This window comes from Lepus europaeus, chromosome 10, assembly GCF_033115175.1.
Source record: "Lepus europaeus isolate LE1 chromosome 10, mLepTim1.pri, whole genome shotgun sequence".
Classification (NCBI taxonomy): Eukaryota; Metazoa; Chordata; class Mammalia; order Lagomorpha; family Leporidae; genus Lepus; species Lepus europaeus.
Genome location: NC_084836.1, coordinates 106,675,050 through 106,685,858, shown reverse-complemented (window position 1 = coordinate 106,685,858; position 10,809 = coordinate 106,675,050). Strand labels below are relative to the sequence as shown.

Below are 10,809 nucleotides of genomic sequence, written 5' to 3'. Positions count from 1 at the left end.
ATTGGGGTGTCTTTTTCATTTGGGAGCGTCATAGTGTCTTCCTTGTTCTTGTTTCCTCGGTTTTTGTGTTTGTTGTTTGGCATGTTGGAGATATTTGGTTTCTTCACTGTGTTGTTTTTTCTTGTTACACTATGGCTCTATATTAAGTGGACTGTCTGCTTTCGGTGGAGCCTTAGAGGCTTGAAATGAGTGTGGCCTGAGAGCTGTGTTTGGTTCCTCAGGGTTGAGGGTGTGTCAAAGAGGACACTCCCAGGTTAGGCGTGGTAAATCTCTCTTTCTTTCTTTCTTTTCTTTTTTTTTTAAAAATATGGAACACTTCACGAATTTGCGTGTCATCCTTGCGCAGGGGCCATGCTAATCTTCTCTGTATCGTTCCAATTTTAGTATATGTGCTGCCGATTTCTTAGAATTAAGCAAATATTGAAAAAACTGAAATATAAGTATGTTAAGATAGACATTGCTTTCCATTTAAGTATGTTATCTATACCAAAACAAAATGTATAATTACTTTACTTCACCTTAATTAAACATTATTTAAAATTGTCATTGAGTGAAGAGAGACTGTCAACATGACAATTCTTTCTTTTGAAAATGAGATAAGCAACGAAGTGGATTTCGGAGACATTGTTGATGTGTTTGCTTCCATTAATGCCAGAAAACACCTTTTCCCTGGCACACAGGCTCCAACAAGGTGAGGCACACATGGCAGCCCTGGGCAAGGCAAAGGGTAGATCTGAAGATCAATGCCTGGAAGCAACACATATTTATGAAGTATTCATTGTTATCATAGTCACAGTCTCTTCTCGAGTGCTCCAAGCAGAATGAAGTTCTCATTCTTCTGGCTGAGCTGACTGTGCCAAGCACCACTCTGAGGATTTAAGGAGAAAGTGGGAGGAGAAAGTAGGACCACAATAGACTTTCAAATGCCTTCAAGTGTCACTCCCACCCACCACCCTAACCCCCAGTGTAGGGCCCTACTCTATGCTACGTCCATGACAACATCAACAGTAATGTTCCTCACTGTGGCCTTTCTCTGTGGCATTCTACCCTCCTTGACCAACTAGGCTAAGGAAAACCCACATCCTATAGGAAAAAGACAGGAAAAAGTGAGAACAAGGATTTGTTTTGGGACTCAGACAGTTTACAAAATTTGTAACTGTATGCTCATCCTTGTGAAGATGAGGATATTAAAATTTCCTTCTTAACAATGTTTTGGAAATAAAATGCCCTGATTTTTTTTTCTTTTGACAGGCAGAGTTAGACAGAGAGAGAGACACAGAGAGAAAGGTCTTCCTTTGCTGTTGGTTCACCCCCCAAATGGCTGCTAAGGCCAATGCGCTGTGCCGATCTGAAGCCAGGAGCCAGATGATTCCTCCTGGTCACCCGTGAGGGTGCAGGGCCCAAGCACTTGGGCCATCCTCCACTGCACTCCCAGGCCACAGCAGAGAGCTGGACTGGAAGAGGAGCAACCAGGACAGAATCCAGCACCCCAACCGGGACTAGAACCCAGGGTGCCGGCACCGCAGGTGGAGGATTAGCCAAGTGAGCCACGGTGCTGGCAGAATGCTCTGATTTTTACTGTTCTGGGACAGTTCTCAGAATATACTATGCCATGAATACATGTTTATTAATGGAAGAAAGAAAAAGAGGACATTCACTTGTTTTTTATTGTTTTATAATAAACTATTACAGGTTTAAGTGACTTAAAAAGAGATCTGTTTTAATTGACAGCTCTGTACGTTCAGAAGTCCAAGCGAGATCTCTTGGTTTCTCTGCTCAGCATCTTGCAAGGTTCACGTAAGATGTCAGACAGCTGAGCCAATTTGGAAGAACCCGGGGAAAAAGTCCAATCTCAATCTTGTCCATCTAAGACCTCACAGTTCTAGTACCGAGATCCCTGTTTCCTCACTGGATATCAGATGGGAACCATCTAGTTTGTCATTCTTATGAGTTCTTCAAAGCTAGAATCAAATCTTTATGATTAAAATCTTTCTGGCATCTTCTGCATTCCTTTTCTGTTTCCAGTTGTACAAAATTCTGGTTTTAAAGGGGCCCATATGATTAGTTAGGCCTACTCTGATAATCTTTCTGTCTTAAAATCAATCATGTCATATAACATAGCATAATCCTGGGGTTATATCTCACAGGTTCCAGATATTAGAGTGTGAAAATTTGGTGGCCATTATTAGAATTCTGCCTATCATAAACTTGAAGGGCAGAGGAAGGAAAGAAGAAATCAGTAACATATTCATTAAAAGGTCAAATTGTTTCACTCAAGGTCTTTTCTCTTGGGGTGAGAGTTCAACCTATTAGTTAAGGTGCTGCTTGGGAGCCCAACATCCCATATTGGAGTCCCTGGGTTCGAGTCCTGCCTCTGCTTCCAATCCAGCTTCCTCATAGTGCACACTGGGAAAAGCAGTGGTCATGACTCAATTACTTGGTTTTTTGCAACCCAAGTAGGAGATATATCCTCAGCTATTGTGGACATTTGGGGTGTGAACCAGCAAATGGAATCTCTCTCTCTCTCTCTCGCTCTGGCTCTCTCTCTCTCACTCTCTCTCTCTCTCTCTCTCTCTCCCCACTCCTCCCTCTCTTTTTGAAATAAGCTTTAAAAGTTTCAAAATTTCTCTCTACTTAATCTCAAAATAATATTGTAGGATAACTAATGAATCCATTTTACAGATAGAGAAACTTCAGTCATTGAACCACTTTCCCCAAGTCTCAGTGTTACAAAGTCTAATCTATGATTTTAAATTACTGTGTGAAATACACCTTTAATGTGAAAATCAGACAGTAATTGCAGGCTTGATTTCATTTTTTAAAACAATGAGGTCATTTTCAAACTTACTCAAGACAACTACCCACCAGATCACCCCAGCTTCCATATTTTCACTTGTCTCCCACTAATCCTTTAATTATATCAGATGTTGAGATTTTATGCACAGTATGTTATAACATTCCCTGAGTTTTTCCATCATTGTAGGAAGGAATCAACTGGGTAGACACCAGACTTTTTAGCCTGTGCAGCTGTGTTGCTATAACAAACATAAATAATGAGTTGTCTATTTGCATATGATTTTATCTTCTAGTTCCCCCAGTTTGGAAGCTACTGTCCTTGTGTTTTAGATAGTAGAACTTCACAGATTTATCAAAGTTGTTGCTACAAATGTTCTAAGAAAATTCAAGTGCATGGTCACTGGATCACCTACTCTACTCTAGGTTTCATGTGAGCCCCAGGAGATTCGCCTTTGGATCCCATAGAGAAAGACTTAGTCCTCACTGAAATAGGAGGCCTGTGGCACTGTGGGATTCCACTTTGGTTTTTTTCCTATAAGATGAGACCAGAAAATACTCAGAGGTCAAAAAGATGCTGTCCCATCAAGGATTTTACCAAAAAGATACAACTGATGGATGGTGTTCCCTCATGCTTACCTAGGCCACTTCATGTAACCTGTGCTCAAACCTAAACTTGGTATTAAGCTTAAGGGATCCCTAGACTATTTACTTGTTTAATCTTTCAAACTCATTTTATTTTTTCCTAGTAGAAATTCTTTATAAAAAGTGCTAATGCCTTTTGGAGAACCTAAAGGAAGATGGATTTTTCCCCCCTCTATTAAGTCAGGACAGACAGGGAAGCAATGCGACCCTAGATCATTAACTTGGGAGTTCTGGCTGTCCTTGGGAGAGGGCCAGTGGCTCAGAAGAGAGGCCAGATGGGGTCAGAGACCTCAAGCTGACAGATGTGGCAGTGCAGGATTCCAGGAAGAAAGATCAGAGGCTGGCCAGAAAAGGCATCCACTTGCTTGGATACAAAACCTCAGAGAAGTGAAGGTAAAGGCTTGGGCAGTATTTTTGCTGAGTCATAGGGGAAACTGATCAGCAGTGAGGGTCAAATTTAGGACAAAGAAACACTGCCCCGGGTCTCGAGAAAGGAGAGAGAAAACAGGAAAGATGTCTGTAGGGCCCTGAGGAATTTTGTTAGTAGTTTCCCCCATACAATAGTTCTATTTAACTCCACTTGTGGTTTTGTCATAGGCACCTAACTATGGTGATATGTCCATCTCCTAAGAGTGAAAGGAAAACAGAGCCTCAGACAGTTCGGCTCTACTAGGTATGGGTTATGGAGAAACAAAAGAGCATGAAGTTAAAGAGCAGAGAGGGTACTAAGGAAACATGTATGAAAAGTTCCCATTCTGCTTTAACTGTGCAATCCTAATTTTAACTTTCATCTGGATAATTTACCGACCCGGAAGCCTGCCATGAGTCAGTTCTCCACCTCAGAGAAAGCTGACACCCTCTCACTTGAGAAAGGAGAGGATGGAAGCCTTCATGCTGAAGCCTTTACTGCATTTACAAAAGGGGTCTGGGCCATCGTTTATTTGTTCTGATGACTTTTGCCAAATACCTTTGCCTATGCTAATTTTAAAAGAACCATTTATATTACAATCTGTTGCAAAGTTATTGAGCAGCACATTCTGTTAAGTCTGCATGTTTTCTTCCTTAAAACAATGCTCTTGCTTCTAACGTTTTAATGATAACACTAAGTAACTAACTAACTAAAACAACTCACCCAAAATAATCCCTTGTTTGGACCAGACCGATCTAGGCAATGAGGACACAGATGTGGAAAAGCCATGCCTGAATCCCAACTCATAAATAGAGAAGGAAAGACGGAATTAGAAAATCACCACTTGGCAAATACAAGAATAATAATTGTTTCATGCAAGGATGTCAATGAATGCTGAAATGAGTGGGTGAAGGCACTCTTGAGAAACAAGATATTTGCAAGGTCCCAAAGTTTCTTCTCACAAGACACTAATTAATTACAAAAAGAAAAATGGTTACTCCACAGTGGAGAGGCCTGGCAGTCACCACATGGATGTAGCCATTAAAGTTAACATCACCAAAAGAATGGGACAAATCAACATCATGTGCTTCACGATATGATGCGCTGAGAAGGACACAACATTACTTCTGTGGTTTTCCTGCCAAAATTGCATGGTCTGAATCTAATTATAAAGAAACCTCAGACAAATCCGAATTAAGGGGCATTCTGCTCATAGCTACTCACGCTCTTCAAATGTGTCAAGATTAGGAAAAACAAAGAAAGGCTGAGGAAACATTCCAGATTCAAGGGGAATGTAGGGACTTGACAAATAAGGGGGATATGCAATATGCAATCCCATATCAGATCCTGGATCTGGAACTCAGGATTTAGTGAGACGACTGGTGAACTTTGAATAAAGCCTATCGATAAGATAATAATATTGAATATCAATTGATTTTGATAATTGAGCTGTGGCTATGTAAGGATATACCTTAATTTTAGGAAATTCACACTGAAGTCTACTGAAATATATAGATATCACTTATGCAATTTTTATTATAACATTTCAAAATATGCATGTGTGTGTATAGATATGTTATAGAAGATAGAAATGTGTGCAGATTCTTAATCTTTGCAAAGAATTTAGGTAAAGGTCATGCAGAAATTCCTTGTTCATCTTTTGAAAGTTTTCTGTCACCCTGATATTATTTCAAAATGACAGGTGAAAAATACAGATAAGTTTTTAAAAGAAGACATCTGCCATCAAGAACTTCACTACCTCATGGGAACAGATGGACCAATCACCATAAAGACACTGATGTAGTTTGGCAAGCTACAGGGTATTGTAAGAGCACAGGGAATGGGACATGATTTTGAGAAGTAAAAGACAACAGATATCTTCTAGAAAATACAATAAATTTGAGTTAAGCAAACTCATTGTCTTTGAAGTCTTTGAGGAAAATATTTAGGATCATAATTGCGAAAAGTCAAGTCAGCTATTTCATGTAGATCTAAGAAAGGCTTTCACTCACAGGCCACTCGATCTAAACACCTGCATATTCATCCTTCCAGTAACATGGTTACAAGATTGTGATATAATAAGAAGTATTATTTAGTCTCTGCCCTTAGTTCCCAGCCAGAGCTACTACAACCCTTATAATTTCCTGAGCAATAGGGGTTCTAGGAGTATCTTTTATTTTAGCATTTACTTTTTTTATCCTAATTCCTGATACAGAGCTCCTAAATCCCTTAAACTTTTCTATGTGATAGAAGTGTCCTCTGTTTTGATGGGGTGACCTCCGTAAGATCCTGGATCAGGGCTGGACATCCAAAAGACCAGGCTTTGCTTATGAGTTTGGAGGAATCGGTCCCGCCTCCATTCCCTGGGAAGGGGAGAGGAACTGGAAACTGAGTTAATAATCATGCCTATGGGATGCAGCCTTCATAAAAATCCAAGTCATGAGATCAGGGGGCAACAGAAAGATAGGAGTGAGGGGTGAACATGAAGTAAAGTTTGCTTGCAGTGGATGTAATTAACCTCTAAAAACTTTCAAGGGAAACCTTTGAAATATTTCTCCTTTATAAAGTAAAGGGCATTTTTATGGACTTGGAAAAAAGACTGAGTGATGACTTGTAAGGTATTTCCCAGGTATACAATATTATAATAAAAGTCATCAAATAACTATGTTGCTTGATATGAGACATGCTGTTCCAGAGGGAGAAGTGTTCTCCTTAAAGACACTTGGGATGTTTAGACACTTGATCTGCCTCCTTTTCCAAATGTGACAAGATTTTGAGTTATTGCTTCATGGAGGGACTGGAAAACATCCTGAGACACTGTTTATTTCTTAACTGCCTTGCTGTAAGCTGCTGTTTTAAATTCTAAACAGCTTAATAAAACTTTCCAACAATTTCAGCATTTTCTAAATTTGAGAGGCCATCTTTATGGCTTTTGGAAGAAAGGCCAGGCGTATCGTCACTAAGCAATTTAAGGCAAAAACCTAATTTGAACAGATGAAAGAACAACAAGTGGAGTGATGTCTTTTAAAATCCCTTAACAGCTCAGAGTGCATGTGACTAACACCCCATTACCTCATCAGCTGATTCAAAGAGAGGAGTGTGTGTCAGATGGGGAGATTCATCTAAATGTCTACCTCAGCCTCTCTGTCTTTGGTCAACGGAAAAACTGACTAAATAAGTCAGTGCACTGAACCAAAGACTTGTGGACCCATAGAGTTTGGGTCCAGGACAGAAGAGGGGACAGAGAGAGGGGGCATGGAAAAAAAAAGTCTAGAACTTCTCATTTCTACCTTTTCATTCCTTGAAACTAAGTATTTGCCACACAGACCTGGAGCCAAGCCAAGAGTTTCCCAACAGTTGTGGCAAACTCACTTCATCCTCACAGCCATCCAAACTAGGTCTTATGATTTCTATTATTGTAAAAGAAACTGAAGGTCAAAGGCAAGCAGTGATTTGCCCTAAGCTCACTTCTTGCAGAGCTGAGACCTGAAGCAAAGTCAGACTCCAGAGTTCTTTTAGAGATCCACACTGCTGCCCCCGTGGAGAGCGGCTGCTCGATTCCCAGATAAGAACTGAGATTGTGTCATCTGTACTCCAGACTTCCATGCTCCTCTCTAGCCATTCCTACTCCTCTCCTTGGCTTTTGGCAACTGTCCCGTCTCTTCAGGCTATACTTTCTGCACCTGTCCATTCTTTCTTGCTCTTGTAATACGTCATGTCCAGAAAGCAGAAATGCATGTAAACTGTAAATGGCTGATGTTGGCAACAGATCCATCCCAAACCAGTCCAGAAGCTGCTCTCATGCACATTAGCAGCTGAAGCAGACAGCCCAGCAAGGATTGACCAGTGTGCTCACTGAAGGGAAACTTGCTGTTCACTAGATTTCTCTTTCCCGTTTCAAATGTCATTATTGGCAGAGAAGGAAATGGGGAATAAAGGTTTGCATTGTGATTGGGATTTGGCAAGGCTTGCGTTCCCTGAGTTAAATATTCAGATGCCCCAGACTTCCCCTCCCACTTCAGAGCTGATGGCTGTTTAACAGGTATTAAAGGCCATATCAGGCAGCTGGTAGTAATGAACCAGGGCACTTCAAACACTTCATGGGAAAATGGAATTGAAAGATATGTTTACTTTGCACAGGAAATTTTGAAATGTATACATACACAAGTATTTCAAGAAAGTTCATGGAAAACGCATAGTATGACAATGCATGGACTTCTAACTTTTTAAAACCAAAACAAACTCATCTTTTAAAACCTTTTTTTAATGCAAACTTTTTGAACTCTCCTTGTATTATACCATCACAGAGAGACAGAAGGATCTTTCCCTCTTTCCTGTCCATAGAAGACAGGGCGAGCACAACATGAAACTTGTACAGCTTCATCAGCCACATTGTTTGGGGCCACAAAACCTAGTAAAAGGTCCTGTGTACTTTAATCTCCCTGTCCTGCCTCCATCACAACCAATCCATTATATACAAAGCTAGATAGGTGTCACTCCCAAAGCTTTCTTGAATCTACCAACTCCTCTTCTTTTCCATTGTCACCACCCATCCTTACTCATTGCTTTTCAGCTCAATTGTCATTTCCTCAAAGAAGCTTTCCAGACCCGACCTTCCTAGGCAGGTCCCCGCTCTGTTTACTTTCTGTGCCTGAATCTCTCTTTCTATAGTAGTGGCAGTTTTCTTTGTGTGGCTACATTTTGTCTCTCTTGTTGGACATCTGGCGACCGATTTTTTTCTGTTGAATTTCCAGTGTTCTTAGATGTCTTATAAAATTAATCTCTTTTAGTTACTTTTGAATTTTTGCTTGCATAAATCAATTCGAAGAGGAAGATGTTTGAAAAATGTTGCGAGCTTAATTCCACTGCTCTCAGATGGGCAAGGTTAATTACAACAAGCTTAGGGAAGTTTTAGTCAATGGGTTAATGAATACAAGATAGATGAACACACTTCACTTCTTATGAAAAACGTTGTCTAAATTGTCAGTGAGTGAACGTAATTCTCTACAACAAATATAACCAACATATATAAGCCTGAAAGTTATGTCAATATTTTTTTACAGATACATTTAAAACACTCTTAATTTTTTTTCCAAAAACCTTTTTTGTGCTTAGACAAAAATCTAACATGACAGTGACAAAGTCTGGAATATGTATGAATTTAACTTCAAATAAAAATTTGGTAACTCATAAACATACGCTTTAATCTTATTCTTTTCTTTCTTAAAACATGTGGCAGCTAACCCAGTGTGTCGCATTCTGAAACTCAGTTGTGCATCAACTACTTTACTGAAATTTCCGCCATCACACACCAATAAGACCAATGGCTTATGGTTTTCGATTATAGTTTTGACAGATATTAAACCACATCGGTTAATGTTTCAGTAGCATATGTCGACAGAGCTTAGCATGGTTTTGGTCACTTGGTGCTTATTGAATATATGGTGAACAAATGAATGACCATCTAAGCTGTGGGGTGGCCTGCATGGGGTCATCTAGATGGGCTATCTAGATGTCTATATCTTTCCTCTATAGCAGTTTCTCAACCTTGCCATTACTGACATTTGGGGCCACAGAGCTCTGTTTTGTGTAAGGGGCTGTCCTGTGCTTGTACAATGTTTAGCAGCCTCTCTGGCCTCCACTCACTTGATGCACCTCATACCCCAAAGATGCCAATCAAAAATGTCTACAAATAATGCCAAACGCCCCCCGGTTTCAGCTGAGAACCACTGAGTTGGAGTTATAGACAAAGTCTGTGAGTCGTAGCTTGGTGAAACGTGATTTACAGGAGTTGCATGGGCAATGCTCACAAATATCTCTAAGAAGAATAAGAAGATGGAATGTGCTCATGGCTTGGCTTCTTGGCACAGAGGAAAATTCATAGACTTTGGAATCAGACAGCCTTTTTTTTGTACCCTGGATCAACCTGTGTCCTGGCTGTGTGGTACTGGGCAGCTTCACCACTCAAAGCTCCTTTGTCTATAAAATAGGGAGAACAACAGCAGAGTCCTTTATAAACAGTAAGAAAGCCAATACAGGCAGAGTGCTTATGGCAGCTGATATGAGCGAGCACTCACTGAACCAGGGTTTGTCAATGTGATTGTTGATATCACTGCCTGCTCCCTCTGCCTTCCCTTCCTTACATAAGCACTGTTCTGTTCCACCCTTCCCCAGTCTCTGCCTGTCTCCTAGGGTCATAATATTTACACTTTCTGGAACATTTTGCATTACTTTCCTGAGCATTTAACAACAAGGCTGTACAACAACACCCCATCTTTGGCACCCTGGAACACTCCTCTTTACTGTCACTATTGTCTTGCCTCTAGTAATCGTTTCTGACAAAAGGCTGGGTCTTTGGCATACTTTCTCTTGTTAAGAGGTCTTACTGTAACAGGTATCCCCAGTCTTGGCCCACGGCACTGCAATTTAGCAGTTGGCAGCAGTCTGCGGATATCATTGAGCCAAGTGCTTTCCTCCCCAAATGCTGCACAGCCAGGCTTCTTGGTCACTGCCATTTGCAGAGAGGTGTAGGCAGGAAGAAAATTCACAGAACAAGCTCTGGATGCCATGGAATGGGAAAAGAGAATGTCCTCTGACAGAGAGGCTGAAAGGACTGGGGAGCTGGAGAGAACAGACAGGCACGTTGTTCAGGCCTGACCCCAGGTGTTCTGTCATCTGGATGGTCTCTATGCTCTTGGACTCCAAATGGTGAGAGTGTTACTGGCCCCTGACCATGGAATAGGAAGGAAAGAACTTAAGGGAATGAAAGGAGCATTTAGGATAGAAGGGCCCTAACACCAGATGTGCTTACCATGCCAAGATGGTAACACCAGCCACATCTCTATCAGAATTTGCGATGTCTCCAAGTGATATGTTAAATCCACTCAGGTTGTTTTATTTCTGATTTTCTATTTGATATATTTAAAGGTGGGTATTGTGACATTTTACTTTGTTTTTATAAG

The 10,809-nt window shown here is 40.7% G+C and overlaps 1 pseudogene; it reads right to left on the bottom strand.

Annotated features, from left to right (window-relative positions):
* Positions 1-301: 301 nt before the first annotated feature.
* LOC133769216 (U6 spliceosomal RNA) lies at positions 302-417 on the bottom strand (annotated as a pseudogene).
* Between the last annotated feature and the right edge of the window lie 10,392 nt (positions 418-10,809).